The following is an 18,170-nucleotide window of genomic DNA, read 5'->3' as shown; positions in this document are numbered from 1 at the left end:
CAGAGGCGCTCCTGGTCAGTCGTAAGGCGAATCAGGGAATAGGGATACAGCCTGTGCTGGATGGGGTTACACTCCCCCTGAAGACAGAGGTTCGCAGTTTGGGTGTGCTCCTGGACTCAGCGTTAAATTTGGAGTCCCAGGTTTCTGCAGTGGCCAGGAGTGCTTTTGCACAATTAAGATTAGTGCACCAACTGCGCCCGTTCCTTGAGCTGTCTGATCTGGCCACGGTGACATATGCTTTAGTTACTTCCCGTTTAGATTACTGTAACGTGCTCTACGTGGGGCTGCCTCTGAAGACTGTTCAGAAACTTCAGTTGGTACAACATGCTGCAGCCAGAATGTTAACTGGGGCTGGTTACAGGGACCGTACTACCCCCTGTTAAAAAAGCTCCACTGGTTGCCAGTCTGTTTCCGGACACAATTCAAAGTGCTGGTGATGACCTATAAAGCCCTATACGGCTTAGGTCCAGGCTATTTATCAGACCGCATCTCCCTGTATGAGCCTGCCCAGGCCCTGAGATCCTCAGGAGAGGCCCTTCTGTCAATACCCACATCTTCTCAAGTACGACTAGTGGGGACGCGTGAGAGGGCCTTCTCGGTGGCTGCCCCTAGGCTTTGGAATTCCCTTCCTAGGGAGGTAAGAATGACCCCCTCTTTGCAGTCCTTCCGCCAACAAGCAAAGACCTTCCTATTCCAACAAGCCTTTGGAATTGAAGGCTAAGGATAGGGCGTGAAGGGTGCTGCATTGCTAATGTCTGTTATATTATTTTTAAACTAGTTTGAACTCTTTTAGCTATATGTGTGTATGGTTTTAATATTGGAAATAGTTTAATCTTATTTTAATGTAGACTTTGTATGTTTTTAATTATATGTATTTTTTATCTGGAAGTGGCCGTGAGTCCCAGTTTTGGGAAAATGGCAGGGTATAAATAAAGATAATAATAATAATAAGAGGAAAGTCTTGACCTGGCACCGAAAAGATAACAGATCATTCCATAATTTGGGGGCCACTCTCCCTTGTTGCCATCCTCCCAGCTTCCCTCAGAGTAGGCACCTGGAGGAGGGCCTTTGATGCTGAGCGTAGTGTGACCGCACCCAACGGTTTCATGTAGATGTTGAACAGCATGGGGGACAGAACTGATCCCTGCAGAACCCCATACTGGAGAATCCAGGGTGCCGAGCAGTGTTCCCCAAGCACCACCTTCTGGAGGCGACCTGCCAAGTAGGAGCGGAACCACTGCAATGCAGTACCTCCCACTCCCAACTCAGCCAGTCTCCCCAGAAGGATACCATGGTCGATGGTATCGAAAGCAGCTGAGAGATCAAGGAGAATCAACAGAGTCACACTCTCCCTGTCTCTCTCCCGACAGAGGTCATCACACAGGGCGACCAAAGCTGTTTCTCTGCCAAAACCGGGCCTGAAACCCGACTGAAATGGATCCAAATAATCGGTCTCATCCAAGAGTGTCTGGAGCTGGCATGCAACTACTGCTGTAGTTGCTGTACACCGCCCTGAGAGCTTGTTGCTATAGGGCGGTTTAAAAGCGTAATTAAATAAATAAAAATAAATAAATACTCGTTCAAGGACCTTGCCCAGGAATGGAACATTTGCCACCAGCCTATAGTTATTAAAATTTTCTGGAACCAGGAGGATCTCTTCAGGAGTGGTCTCACTACTGCCTATTTCAGGCGGCCAGGGACCACTCCCTCTCGCAGAGAGGCATTAATGACTTCCCTGCCCCAGCCTGTTCCATCCCTGCTAGCTTTTATTAGCCAAGAAGGGCAAGGATCCAGCGCATCCAGAATGTTAGGGATTTTTTAATAAATGCAGATAATAATTTATAAATTTAATCACATCAGATGAGTTAAAATAAAGGGGAAATATATTTGATCATTCAAAATATGTTTTATAGTGGGATATGTGGTGGCTGCATTTATTCAAGACATATCTTTTATATTATTAAACTACATACAATAGTGTGGTCCAATGTATTTGTCTCATAAAATCGCAAAGTCCACTGAATTCAATGGGATTTCCAATTAAACATACATAGAGTTAGGAATGCACAGCTAAAGAGGTCTGAGCCTATCTAGTACTTTGATGGAAGACTTCCTGGGATAATATTTTTAGCACTATGCAAACAGTAATACACAAGCATTATAACACTGTGGTGAGGAATTCTATTGCTACAATCTCCATTTTGCAGAAGAAGAGTAGCCAGTTACATGAACAACTGCTTGCTCACTATACATCGATGATTACAGAAGTCACAAGCTTTGCATTATGTAACTATCTCCACAAGTGATATAGGGTTTGTGCTAAGGTCATGGTTGATGGTTTTTCATCATTTATCATTGTTGATGAATGTTGTAAATTCAGATTGATTATATTCCAATTGAGTAAATTTTCAGTGTATTGATTCTCTTAATCTTTTTATCATATTGCACTCTCACTCTCTCTCTCTGTGTGTAATTGGTGTTGCTATATTGTTCTTATAGTCTATAATTTGTTCTTATAGTCTATAGACTAAAATAAATTATGATTAGATTTGTGGGGGAATCTACCATTTGCTGTAGCTGTTACTCATGGATGCTTTGTGACAAGTTGTGTTGCCATCATTACAAGCAGGGCTGGTTCTAAAGGGCGGCCAGGTGGGGCACTGGCCCGTGGCACCCTGGAGCTACAGGGGCCCCTCTGCTCGCCAGACAGGATCTTCCAAGCCACCCGCCATCCCCCCGGTTCACCTACCTTTCTCTCCACTGTTTTTTGCAGTTTGCCATCAATCAAGATGGCAGCCGAGGTTTCCCTAAGGGGCTGAAGCCTCTGCTGCCATCTTGGTTGATGGCACACATGTGTGCTAACGTGCGCATTGCTGCCATCAACCAAGATGGCGGCAGAGGCTTCAGCCCCTTAGGGAAACCTCGGCCGCCATCTTGATTGATGGCAAACCTGCGCACACAGTGCGTGCAGCCGCAAAAAACAGCGGAGAGAAAGGTAGGTGAAGTGGGGGATGGCGGGCGGCTTGGAAGCTCCTGTCCGGCAAGCTGCAGCTGCTTCCGTGCATCACGGAAGGGGAGCGGAGGGGCCCAGGGCAGGCTGGTGTCCAACGGCATGCCTGGGGCCAGCCCTGATTACAAGCATCTCTTTATTGAATATTGCTGTCTGCACAATATTGCTGAGGAACTCTTTAAGGAATTATTCAGTTACTCTTTTTTAATTAACCAAAATTTATTGCTGTGTTTGCCTCTCATTTTTCTGCATGTAGTTTGTAGTCCAGTAGGATTTTCTTTTGATTTTCCATCAGGTTATGATGTGTTTTTGTGTGTTGGGATTGCTGGCCAATTTAGCTAATCTAAAAATATTCAATTTTGCCACATTAGTGTTGTCTTACAATTTCATCCTGGTACAAAAGGATGAAAAAAGCACTCATGTATATATCAATATGCTATGGAGTTTCTGTTAAAGATTGGTTCTGTGAAGTTAAGGGTATAGCCCAGAAGAAAGCAGTATTTCTGTATCGAAACTCAGTGTTTTGTCAGCAATTAAACATTTGCAAGCTTAATAAAAAATCTTTTACACCTACTCAGCTTAATCAGTCTAAGAGCAAATTTTATTCTATTAACATTTATAAAGTTACAGATTATATAAAAAAGCTAAACAGGGAGCATGGGAGGAGGGTCATTGAGGGGATCAGGCTTTTAAACCTGTGACTCAGCAACAGTAATACTTGTGGCAGTGGATGACGTTTTATTAGCGTATTTTCTCTGGCAGTGGCAGATTTCTGAGCTGTTTGTATATCTGTTTTTGTATACACAAAGCTATTTGTAAGATCTAACATAATCTGATTTATCACGAATTTTATGAACTTGATATGCTAAAGTTCAGGAAAATGTCACAATGTGGGTAGGAAAGTTGTAATATTATTTCTGAGCTCTTGAGGTCTTAAAATCAGCAACCACTAGTTATGCTAACAAGTAGGACATCAGTATATCCCAGCAAGAGACTTCATAAGAATTTCTGATCATGAAAGAGATTTATTGGGAACAATTTCTGTCTTTTAAAGAGAGAGCTTTATTTAACTATACCATGGTGAGGAAGCTATCCAAAAGAGTTGGATAAGCTGGATATATGAGAGTATTATATTTACATGACGTGGACCTATCAGAAGGATAATACAGTAAAGTCAGGATTGGCATGATTGGACACCTGTTAAGGCCCATGCCCTAGCGCAGTGGTTCTCAACCTTTTTTGCTCCATTCCCCCCTTTCACCACTGTTCAGAATATAATTCCCCCCGACTTCCGGGAAGTGGTGCTGGCTGGTGGTTGTCTCTGAGGGAGCTCTGCCTCAGAGGAAGCTTTTTTCAGGTTAAAAGCCAGCCAAGAGGAATCTTGGACTGGCTTAAATGTTCTCCAAGGTATAGGAGAACCGATCAGATCTTCCACAAGACTTCGTTGAGCTGTCGGCGGCTGGAATTGATCAGGAAATTCCTGAGATAAGAAGGCAAGCCGATCGGCTGAAGACGGAGTCAGGAATTCCACGCAAGCTGAACTGGAATAAAGCGAAGCGTTTTTTCTTCTCTCAAAAAAAAACGTTCTTAACCAGCGAGCCCACTTCTGCCTAAACCTTATCATTCGGCTTAAATTACTGCAATAAAAGGGATTTGTTTATGAATCAGCAATTGAGAAACCTGGGTGAGTCATACTTTTTCTCTTTTAAATATAATTAAGGAAGAAAGAAAATATAAACAACTTATATACTTTTTTTACGACAAAAAGCTGGCTTGAATTTGGACTTTTAAAGTTTAAAAACGGATGAGAGGTAATTATTATATTTTGGACTATTTTTCTCTTTGGACTATTTCTTGTTGGATGAATCCGCTGCTCGTATATGCTACTAATTGTTTAGTCTTGGCAACCAGAATTGTTTTGCATTCTTGGAAGCAGATAAGGACTGTGTTGTGCTGGCTGGATTTCAATAATAGGCCTGGAATATTAACTCTTCTTTTTGGTGGAGGGAAAAAAAGAAAAGAAATAGACTGCCCTTAGGTTCTGAAACAGTGATTAATATTAGAAATTAAAGGCCTCTTTTTGAAAATGACAACTAAAAAAACAACCAAGGCCCAGGGGCGAAGAGGTTCTATTGATACACAGGAAGAGGATATACCCCCAGAAATGTTTCAAAAAATAATGGAAGGGATTAATGCTATAAAACAGGAAATGAAACAGGAAATGAAAATTGAATTGACAGATATAAAAGACTATATTAAAACACAAGTGGATGAGATTAAAGGGACAATTGGGCAAATAAAGGAAGATGCAAAAAATACTAAAGAAAAGGTACAAACCTTGGAGAATAGAACAGATATACTAAATCTGGAACTAGAAAAAAATTTGGACTATTTAGCTGTGACTGAAATGAGAAATAAAGAGCATTGTTTGAGATTCCGTGCAATCCCTGAGGAAACAGGTGAAGACATTAGAGATAAAATTGTTAATGCTTTAGTAAAATTTCTGGACTTGAATGAAGATAGGATGGAATTTGAAATAGACAAAGTTTATAGAATTAACTCCAGATATGCAACAATGAAAAAAATTCCAAGAGATGTGCTTGTTCATTTCGTAAAGAAGACGACCAGAGATATGGTTTTACAGCAACACTTTAAATATACCTTTAAAATTGATGGTAAGGAAATACTGGTGATGAAGGAAATTCCTATTAGACTTTTACGTAAGAGAAAAGAATATGCTTTCCTTACAGAAAAACTTAAGCAATGCAAAATTCAATTTAGGTGGGACGTTCCAGAAGGAGTGATTTTTACATTCAGACAACAGAAATACAGACTGAATACTGTTCAAAAAGCAAGGGACTTCTTGAGAAAAGCTTTAAAAGATATGGAAGAAGATAAACTCAAAGATATGGATATAGTTCCTGGGAAACAAAGTCAACAAGGATATGCAGAGGAGGGGAAGGAAGATGATGGATCAAAAGGAGCATCAGGCAAATTTTAAAATACACGCTTAATGATGGATTACAAATACCTAACTTGGAATATAAATGGAGCCAACACGGCGCAGAAGAGAAAGAAAGTGTTTCATTATTTGAAAAAATTAAAATTGGATATAATTTGTCTACAAGAAACTCATATTCAGAAGAAAGATTCCAAATATTTGATTTGTAAAAATTTGGGTGAAGAATTTATTTCAGCTGGACCAAAAAAAAAAAATGGAGTTGTTCTCTATATTAACCCACAATTGCTTCCTAAATTGGTATTATTGGACGATAGTGGTAGATTTGTGGGGGTTGAAATTACTTTACAAGGTACAAACATTTTGATAGTGGGTATTTATGCCCCCAATGAAGATAAAACAAGGTTTTATACAGGACTTATGGAAAAATTGTCAGAGTTTTCATATGAGCATTGGTGTGTCATGGGTGACTGGAATGGGGTAATCTCACCAAAAATTGATAGGCTTTCTGAAAAAAATATCAAAGAGACACAAGGTAAATTACCGAAGATTTGTTTTGAACTCATGGAACATTTAGAATTGGTGGATACCTGGAGATATATAAATGATAATGCAAAGGAATTTACTTATTTTTCAGAAAGACATAAAACATTTTCGAGGATTGATATGATTTGGATGTCAAAAATTTTAGCGAAGGATATTTTTAAAATGGATATATTACCAAAAACTTTTTCGGACCACAATCCTGTGATATTAACTTTAAAAAAAAAAAATCTTGGATTTAGATGGAGACTAAATGAATCTTTATTACAGAATGATAAAGTAGTACAAGAATGTAAGAAGAAATTAAAGGAGTTCTTTGAATATAATTTATATAAAGGAACAAGTGAAAATATTGTTTGGGATACTAGTAAGGCATTTATGAGGGGATACTTTATTAAATGTAATTCTGAATTAAAAAAAAAGAAACAACAGAAAATGCAATTAATTTTGGAAGAAATAAAACAAAAAGAGGAAGAATTGAAAAAGAATCCAGCTAAAGTTTCTATTGTAAATCAAATTAAAATGTTACAGAAGCAAGTATCAATGTTGACAGTTAGAGAAATTGAAAGGAAATTAAATTTTGCTAAACAAAGGACTTTTGAATTTGCAAATAAACCTGGGAAATGGTTAGCATATAAATTAAGAAAAGAACGTCAAAAAAATATTATTTTAAAGATACAAGAAGGAGATGAGACGCTGACAGATAATGTAAAAATCAAAAAGATTTTTCATCAATATTACTCAACATTGTATAAGTGTCAAGAAATTCCATCTGAAAAAATAGAAGAGTATTTATCTAAACAGAATTTGCCGAAAATTACAGATTTTCAGAGACAAGTTATTAATGGCCCTATTACATCAAGAGAGATATCTGAAGCTATAAATAAAATTAAATTAGGAAAGGCGCCAGGACCAGATGGGCTATCTGCAATGTATTATAAATGTTTGGAGGAAGAACTCTTGCTACCCTTACAGTCTACAATGAATTCTATTTTGCAAGAGGGAAAGATACCGGATAGTTGGAAAAATGCTAATATAACATTAATACCTAAAGAGGACCAAGATTTAACTAAAACAAAAAATTATCGGCCAATATCTCTACTGAATAATGACTATAAAATTTTTACAATGATTTTGGCTGAAAGATTGAAAATAATATTGCAACAATTTATTCAGGAAGATCAATCAGGGTTTTTACCTAAAAGACAATTACGTGACAACGTCAGGAATGTTTTGAATGTGTTGGAATATTTAGAACAACGAAATGATAAACAAGCAGCTTTGATTTTTTTAGATGCTGAAAAAGCATTTGATAATTTGAATTGGAAATTTATGTTCCAGGTTTTGGAGCAAATGGATTTTGGAGACAACTTTATAAAATGGATCAGATCGATTTATACATCACAGAAGGCCCAGATAATTGTTAATGGAGACTTAACGGATTCATGTGAAATACAAAAGGGTACAAGACAGGGATGTCCATTATCTCCCCTTTTATTTATTCTGGTTTTAGAAGTGCTGCTTAGAGATATAAGGCAAGATAAAAGGATTTCGGGATTAAAAATAAAAAAAGAAGAATATAAATTGAGAGCATTTGCTGATGATTTGATAATTGTACTAGAAAACCCTTTGGAAGGAATTCATATATTGATGGACAAATTAAAAGAATTTGGACCGTTAGCAGGATTTAAGATCAACAATCAAAAAACAAAGATGTTGGTGAAAAATTTAACTTTAAGGGAACAGAAAGAGTTAATGGACAAGACAGATTTTACAATAGAAAAAAAGTTGAAATATCTAGGCATCATCATGACAAATAAAAACTCAAAGCTGTTTCATAATAATTACGAAAAATTATGGACAGAGATTAAGAAAGACTTGCTAAGATGGGATAAACTACAACTGTCATTAATGGGTAGAATATCTGTGATAAAAATGAATGTATTACCGAGAATGATGTTTTTGTTTCAAACAATACCTGTAATATCCTCTGATTTACCTTTTAAACAATGGCAAAAAGATATTTCTAAATTTGTATGGCAAGGAAAAAAACCAAGAGTTAAATTTAAATTACTTCAAGACGCTAAAGAAAGAGGAGGACTGGGATTACCAAATTTGAGACTTTATTTTGCTGCCTGCTGTTTAGTCTGGATAAAGGAATGGATCTTATTGAGGAATAAAAGACTATTGGATTTGGAGGGCCACAATCTGAAGTGGGGATGGCATGGATATCTATGGTATGACAAAGTAAAAGTAAACGTAGACTTTAACAATCATTTTATAAGACGTTCTCTGTTGAAAATATGGAATAGATACAAACCAAGGTTTTATTCGAAAATACCATTATGTGTCTCAAGTCAAGAAGCGTTTTATAGAAGAGAAATGTCTGGAAAAGAGAAATGGTTAACTTATCAAGAACTATTAGAAAATGTACATGGAGAATACACAATGAAAGAGAGAGAACAATTGATAAAGGAAGGATATAGTTTTCATTGGTTTGCCTATTTACAATTGTTAGAAAGATATAAAATGGACAAGAAAATGTATGGGTTTGAAATAAGTAAATCTGATTTTGAAATAGGTTTGTATACAAATGATGAAAACATAATTGCAAAAATGTATAAACTTTTATTGAAAATGGATATGGAGGAAGAACAAGTAAAAGAGTGCATGGTAAAGTGGGCAAAAAATTTTGGTCATAACATACAAATGGATCAATGGGAAAATATGTGGAAAAAAGGCTTGAAATTTACATTATGTTATAATCTTAAAGAAAATTTTTATAAAATGATGTACCGTTGGTACATGACTCCAGAAAAGCTGTCAAAAATGTATAGTAATGTCTCTAATGTTTGTTGGAAATGTAAACAACAAGAAGGATCTTTTTATCATATGTGGTGGTCATGTAAAAAGGCGAAATTATTCTGGGCACAGATAGGTAGGAAGATGCAAAAAATTTTAAAGATAAATATTCAGTCAAAACCAGAATTTTTTTTACTGGGTTTTATGGATAAACAAATAGAAAAGAAATATGGAAGAATATTATTATATATGATTACGGCAGCAAGATTATTATATGCACAAAAGTGGAAAATGGAATCAATACCAACAATGGAAGAATGGCTACTGAAATTAATGGACTTAGTAGAAATGGATAAATTGACGTGTTTACTTAGAGAAAAATCGACAGATACATTCCTTAAGGATTGGAAGCCTCTCTTAGACTTTTTGTCGAAAGATCAAAATAAAATGATGATACTGGGATTTGATGATTAATTAAGACAGCTTATGGAGAAAAGGGATTCTGTATGTACATATTAAGGGACAGGTTTGATGTATATTATATACTTATAGCTGATCTGTGACAAATCGGAAGTCAACCATTTTATTTTTATTTTTTGTTGTAGTATTGTTATGTTTTTTCTTACTTTGTTTTGTTTGTTTTTTGGAAAAATTTGAATAAAAACTATATAAAAAAAAAAAAAAAAAACAGAATATAATTCCCCCCTTCCCAAGATAGTCTCTCATAGTGTGTTGACATTTCGCGAGTGATGGTGGTGTTTCTCGTGAGAGAAAATTTTCTTAGTTTATATTATAACAGAATTTCTTGGAGCACTTTCTGGTCTTTAAATAATAATTTAATTTTGCAAATGAAAATAATGCTGCATGTTCAAGAATCGATTTTAATCTGTGACATTCAATAAACTTTATTGAATGTCGCAGATTAAATTAAAAACAAACTACAATTTTACAGATTGTACATAATCTACAGGGCATCACACTTTGCTGAATAGTGGTCCCAATTACCCCCCTGGAACCCTAAAATTCCCCCCCGGGGGGAATTCCCCCCTTGTGAAGAACCCATGCCCTAGCGGATGGAGTCTGCTGCTGCAACCTGCTCATTTGCCCTCTCAGAGGTAGCAAGCAATGAGAGGAGTGAGGAAAAGGAATGCACTTTCTCCCCTCCCTCTTGGAGGTGGTGCAGACTGGACTCAGAGAGGCAAGAGAAATGGCTTTAGCTACCGTGGCAACGAGAAGAGGGTGGGTGCTCTCAGGAAGGAAGGAAAGTGAGAGCATTTTGCCCATGAGGCCCTCCAAACCTGGAACTGGCACTGCCAAAAGTATTCTGCCCCTAAGGGAACTCTATGTGTGGGGAGGGTGGAACTGCTAACATGGAAGTCCTCACCAAATCATAATTCTCAATATGCTCTTGGAAAAGTCATGGCCATTAATATAAATTTATTTTATTTATTTATTTATTCAGTTTCTATACCGCCCACAGCCAACGGCTCTCTGGGCGGTGAACAACATGAATATAAAATACAATATGATAAAACCACATAATAACTACCGCACACATAACAGAAATACTCAAAAGCTAAAACATATTACACAATTAATTTAGTATACCAGAGTGTTATAAATATACTAAAATATATTAAAATGTATTAAAATGCCTGTGAAAAGAGGTAAGTTTTAACCTGGCGCCGAAAAGAAAGCAATGTTGGCGCCAGGCGCACCTCGTCAGGAAGACTACTCCATAGTTCGGGGGCCACCACTGAGAAGGCCCTAGATCTTGTCGTCATCCTCCGAGCCTCTCTATGAGTTGGTACCCGGAGGAGGGCCTTCGATGTTGCACGCAGTGTACAGGTAGATTCATATCGGGAGAGGCGTTCCATCAGGTACTGCGGACCCGCGCCGTGTAAGGCTTTATAGGTCAAAACCAACACTTTGAATCTGGCCCAGAAACATATAGGCAGCCAGAGCAAATGGGCCAGAACAGGTGTTATATGTTCAGATCGTTTAGTCCTAGTCAACATTCGGGCCGCAGCATTTTGCACGAGCTGCAGTTTCCGAACCGTCTTCAAAGGTAGCCCCACGTAAAGCGCATTGCAGTAGTCCAGTCTTGAGGTTACCAGAGCGTGAATAACTGAGGCGAGGTTGTCGCTACTCAGATAGGGACGTAGCTGGGCTACCAACCGGAGTTGGTAGAACGCACTTCGTGCCACCGAGGCTACCTGGGCCTCAAGTGACAATGAAGGATCTAAAAGAACTCCCAGACTACGAACCTGCTCCTTCAGGGGGAGTGTAACCTCGTCCAGGACAGGTTGAGTATCCACCATCTGATCAGAGAAACCACTCACTAACAGCATCTCAGTCTTGTCTGGATTGAGTTTCAATTTATTAGCTCTCATCCAGTCCATTATTGCGGCCAGGCAACGATTCAGTACATTGCCTCACCTGAAGAAGATGAAAAGGAGAAGTAGAGCTGTGTGTCATCAGCATATTGATGGCTACGCACTCCAAAACTCCTGATGACCACCCCCAGCGGCTTCATGTAGATGTTAAAGAGCATGGGGGACAGAACTGACCCCTGCGGGACCCCATACTGGAGAACCCAGGGTATCGAGCAATGCTCCCAAACCCTACCTTCTGGAGCCGACCTACCAAGTAGGAGCGGAGCCACTGCCAGGCAGTACCTCCAACTCCCAACTCCATAAGTCGCTCCAGAAGGATACCATGGTCGATGGTATCAAAAGCAGCTTAGAGATCAAGGAGAATCAATAGGGTTACACTCCCCCGTCCCTCTCCCGACATAGGTCATCATACAGGGCGACCAAGGCTGTCTCAGTACCAAAACCGGGCCTGAAACCGGATTGAAATGGATCTAGATAATCGGTTTCATCCAAAAGTGTCTGGAGCTGGTTAGCAACCACCCGCTCCAAGACCTTGCCCAGGAATGGAACATTCGCTACCGGCCTATAGTTATTTAGGTTTTCTGGATCCAAGGAAGACTTCTTTAGAAGTGGTCTAACAGCCGCCTCTTTCAGGCAGCTGGGGACCACTCCCTCTCGCAAGGAGGCATTTATCACTTCCCTGGCCCAGCCGGCAGTACCATCCCTGCTAGCTTTTACCAGCCAAGTGGGGCAAGGATCCAGAGCAGAAGTGGTCGCACGCACCAATCCAAGCACTTTGTCAACTTCCTCAAGCTGCACCAATTGAAACTCATCCAATAAATGAGGACAAGACTGTGTTCTGGATGCCTCATTAGGTTCAACTGCTGTAATATTGGAGTCTAAGTCCTGGCGGATGCATAAAATCTTGTCCTGGAAGTAAATGTAGGCATGCCTCTTCAATTGGGTTGAAAGAGGTTCAGGCAGAGCCTGCAAACGTTACTTTTTTAAACTACAACTCCCATCAACCCCAGCCAGCATGGCCACTGGATTGGGCTGATAGGGGTTGTAGCTCAAAAAAGTACCTTTTCCAAGCCCTGGGTTCAGGCCATATTCCTATAGGCCAAATCAGTTGTGAAAGGACATGGGGCTTCTGCTGCTCCATAGCTTGCTTTCTTTCTAAAAACAAGATGAGATGTGCCATAATTGTGCCATATGCTGGCCCGCTTCCACTATCCCAGTGATGTGAGTTTAAGGACAAGGGGCTTATCTACACTGGAGCATAACTTCGCGCTAAAGACACTGTTTTTACCTCCATTTTCTGTTTGCTCCACCTACAGTAAGAGATCAATGCCAGCTGCAAACATGGTGTTTTCTAGTCACACTTGAGGCGAAGCATCAATCACAGTTTCCTAAAGACCACACCTTCTAATTTAATATTCCCAGTCCCTCTCGTTGTCCCTGGCAACTAAGCATGCTCACTTTGTTCTACCAGTAAGTTTCATTTTTAAAAAACCAACAACCCGAAAGTGCTATTATTTGTATTTTCATTGGTGTACCAGATGAAATACAAATCTTTGTCTGAGCCGTGTTATGCTTTTGTGCACAAGTTGGGGGAACAAAACAAATAAAGGCATTGTTTGCAGCAACATAAAATCTTATAGAATGGGAGAGAGAAGCGGAGTTTCTCTTCATCACACAGGACAGGAAATGAAATGAAAGAAGGGAGGAGGAGTGGCCATGGAGAGGGGAACAACTGACACACCCACCTAAAAGCATCAGAGCAAAGCATCTGTAAGCCCTAGAGAAATGGAGTGGAGCCCTTTTTTCCTTCCCTTTTTGCATTATCAGAGGATTGGGTTAGTACAGATTTAGAAGGGGGGGGAACTGTAATAACTTCTGTTTGCCAGTAATGTCATGTGAACCATGCGAATTAAAAGGGGATGAAAGTAGCACCAGACGCACAGTAAATCGCCATGTGGATAAGCTCAAGGTGACACATGGTGCAATAACCTCACATCATATGTTATTTGTATTAGATGTGACAAGACAGACTAAAGTCGTTTGGAGACCTTGGGAACAAGTGACTAATAAATAAATAATACAAGCAATAAGGGTGGCTCAATTTTTTTTAACATTTAAATTGGCTCTTTAAAAAGTTATTTGAATTATACTCAGTTCCATGTTAGCTTGTCCTGTGTGTTTAGTGTAGAATATGCTGGATATTTTGACATTCTGTCTTTTAAGAAGACACAAGCCTCAAAAGCGCAAATTTCTCGTATGTTTCCTCACAGCAGCAACAACTTTGGTTTTTTTAAAAAATGGATTTCAACAGATTTACTTCTTCCTCTTTTGCAGTACAATCGAGTTGCTGCAGAAGTTTCATACAATACCTAAGATATGCAAGCATATGAGAATTGCCTGAGGTTTCCTCGTAATGGGAAATATGCTGTGTGAGGATATAGTATTATACACCATGAAATGGGGATTAAAATGAAAGTTTATCCAGGAAACTACTCATGTGTTAAATTACAGCTATAAAAGCTTGGTCATGACAAGGCCCAAATAATGATTCTATAGAATTGCCCTATATATAGTGATATGTGCACTCTCTCTCTCTCTCTCTATCACACACACACACACACAGACACACACACGCACACACTCACTTTAACAGTTCACCATACACTGTGTATGTTTTTGTAGCTTCAGCCTCAGCTTAGCAGGTCTTGAAAATCTTGAGTGAAGATAAAAGGATTTCAATGCCCATCTGAAATCACCCAGTTTATGTATTATTGATTAGCAACTAGATTGTAACCAAGGGTAGAGGGCATATTTTTAATTGACCAAGGGCTCAGGCGCTAGCAAAATTAGCTCTGCTAACTGCCACAGAAGGGAAAGGAGTTTGAAGCTTTTGCCTGTTTCTTCAAGTGAGAGACTGTGGTGCATAATAAGAGGGAGGCTCTGCAGCTGCCCAAGCTTCTGTTACTGTTTGCAGTGGGGAGGAAAGTGTTCAAGAATCATTTGCTTGTATCTTCTTGTAGGCCAGATGGGAAGCTCCTGGGGCCCCATACTGCCAGTTGCCCATCTCCAGCTGGCGTAGCATAGTGGCTACATGGCTGAGCTACAAATATGGATGTCTCCAATTTGAATCTCATTAAGTGGCCTTCGGAAGGCCTTTCTCTCAGCCTCAGTTTCTCCATCTGCAATATAGGGTATAATAATACTTCTCTTATCCTGAAAATGCTATAAAAATGTTGGTGTTGTTATAATGTCTTTGATTTGGTTTTACAGTCAGTATAAATAATGAATTGGGGGTCACTTCATGTATTATGGGAAAGTGTTTTTTTTTAACACAGGCAGGGAACAACAAATAATTATCTTTCTAGCACATCTACACTTTTATGTCAATGTACTGTACACATCTTTCAAAACATGTGTTTGTCTCCCCCACACATAAGTTTAGCGTATGTATTTTGGTACAAATTGATGAGTTCTTGCACGGTAGAGCTCCATTTAGGGGTTGTTGGGGAGGAAAGAGTCTTAATATGTATATGTATCAAGTCTGCTTTAAATGAATTGACAAAATTGGTTACTACCAAGATATTTCCCTCTTTAAAGACAAAGATGACTAAAAATGTCCATTAATTCCTAGGAAAACAATTCTAATTAGGCTGCTGGAAACCAAGATGTGTGGTGCCTATATCTCTAATCTTTTTCAAGTGGTTTATATTGAATTGTAAATTCAATATATTCAAAATATATTGAATATATTCAAAATAAAATAAATTCCTTTGAATATATTCAGTCTGAACAAAATCTTAGCTTTGAAGGCACTGACCTATCTTACTGGGTTAAAAGAGGGAATAATTTTAATAGCTTGGTCTGAGCAGCTTTTGGTTTTCAATTAGAGCTATTCACTGTATTTTGCAATTAATTTCTTTAGGATTTTGAAAATTCATTTGGCAGCTGTTCAGACTTGCTCACAAATCGAAGAATTAAACATGTTCATCGTGCTTTAAAAGTAATACACGATAATTCAACACTTAATTTTCAAATTATTCCTTCAAAAATGTATGCTAGAAGTGTATTTACAGATGTAAAGTGAAAAAAATCTCTACACTTAATATAGATTGGGCAGCTACAGCTACAGCTTTTAGAAAGCACACTAATGTGTTTAGTTGCAGTGGGAATGTAAAGCTATATAATGCATTGGCCCATCTATTTTATTCATCTAGTCTGTGAATATCTATTATTAAATACTGTATTTTCATTTCCTCCCACTGATGGTTAAGTTGCACTACCTGTATGTTTCTTCCATGGCTGTACAATACAGCATAAGTGACAATCTTGCTCTAAGAAATCAATGGACTTTATCAATAGCTGTCAGCACCATTATTTTCTTCAAATCTCCATGTGCAAGTTATGGATTTACAATATTCTGAATGCTGTTAATATTCTATGTGTTCTTTCATTATGCTTCTCCCCCCCCCCATCTGTATGGAAATGTATTTTGTTGTATAAATAAAAGCTTTTGAAATGCAAACAAAGAAACCCACACCATTGCATTGCTAGGTGAATGAGAGCAGGGCAGCCAAATTCTTGAGCTTGGGAGGCAAAACTAGCAAATCACAGCTGCTTAGGGGGCTGGATCTCTATCCAGCCAGGATATCATTGCCCTCTCATCCAGCAGCATGGTTTAGGAGAGTAAGGTTAGATTTAGGCTGAAGAAATTGACAGATGCCTCTGAACTAAAGAGGGTATTGCAGAGAGATCACTTGGTGATGAAACCCAGGCCTCCAAGGTGATCTCTCATGTTGTGAAGGGTGGGGCATCTGGCACGTAGCCTGGCACGCTCCTTTTTGGAGTCTAAAGTGAGAACCCTTTCCTGCCTTTGATGTCTCTATCATGCTTGAAAATTCAGGGAAGGGGAGGAGTCTCTAACTTGTGCTGGGCAATCAGGGTCAGGTGGTCACCAGAAACAGATTTATGGTGGCTACCTGGCAACTGCAATTTTGCACTCCTTTGACCAAGTATATTTTGTGGAAGAATATATCTTCAAACACATTGAAAAAAAGGATACACAGCTGTTTCTTATCCACTCCACCCCCATCCCCGGTTATTATAGCCTCCTTGGAACTCTTGAGAACACATCTTAATGTATTCTGTTATTAATTACTGTGCAGCGTATGGCTACTGTTAGTACATTTTTAAAAGACTGGTGCATACAGAGCTTTTCTAAAAAATTCCATATACTGTTGTTTTCATTGTCGTATGACTTAAGATGCTTAGGCTGCTCAACAACATCTAAGACTATAAAAGGAAAAAGCTTAGTTAAAAGCAATGAGATAACATGACAAAAAGGAAATGTATCCTGTCTGAGTAGGCAAGCAGAAGTATATAGACAGCATGCCTCCAGCAAGTTAAGCTGCAGCCTTGTATGGAAAGCTGATGGGAAGTATTTTTCTTTATATTCCTTTGGGTGGGCACATTACATTACAATGGCCTTGTGCTGAACATGCAACATTGTTAATGGCAATCAAATATACCGGTTTTGCTAGGAGTGATCAGATTTGTTCCCGTCATGGTACACGTGTCTTTGCCAGAGATAAAGTTCTACTATGACCCCCAAAAAGAATTAAGAAAATGGTACAGTACAGGAAAAGCTGTACTCTGTGATTCTGCTGAATTTATAGATTAGCCCTAAAATGCAACAGTTGCTAAACTAGGCCTGCGAACATGTTACAGGTGCCAAATGGAAGATCCTTTAAATTACCCACATTTAAGTCTCTTAATCATGCTGTTGGAGGATGGAATTAGATTTTAAGAGCTATGAATAGCTATAGGCCAGCCTTTCCCAACCAGTGTGCCTCCAGATGTTGTTGGACCACAATTCCCATCTTTCCTGACCATTGGCAATGCTGGGTGAGGCTGATGGGAGTTGTGGTCCAACAACATCTGGAGGCACACTGGTTGGGAAAGGCTGCTATAGGCAAACATGGGAGCACCACATTGTTTTCTCCCCCTTCCCCATTTATGTCTAGTAAGTAAAAATGTATGAACATCATTGTGTGTTGCATTTCCCTATCCCTGCAAGCAGCAGCCCTTAAAGCAAATTCAAAAATGCAGACATCATGCCACACATCTCTATTTACCAGACATTATGGGGTAAAGGGGGAGAAGAGACATGATGTGTGCGTGCATGTGTGCATGAATGTGTGCATTCGTGCTGTGTTTGTCAGCAGCCACACATCTCTGGTAACATCCAACTCTGCCATTAAGGCAGTAAGGATTGTAATCCTTAGGCATGGATCTCTGTTATAAATTATTCCAGCAGTAGGGGCATGTTTATTTTATTTATATCCTGCCATTCTCCCTTCCAAAAGGGCTCACGGTAATACAAACATGCAATAACAAATATTAAAAACAGAATTATATTATTCTAATTAACACAATAAAAAATATAATAAAATTCATTTATTAA

Source organism: Rhineura floridana, chromosome 1 (assembly GCF_030035675.1).
Source record: "Rhineura floridana isolate rRhiFlo1 chromosome 1, rRhiFlo1.hap2, whole genome shotgun sequence".
In the NCBI taxonomy this organism is placed as follows: domain Eukaryota; kingdom Metazoa; phylum Chordata; class Lepidosauria; order Squamata; family Rhineuridae; genus Rhineura; species Rhineura floridana.
Note: the sequence above shows the minus strand (reverse complement) of the source record.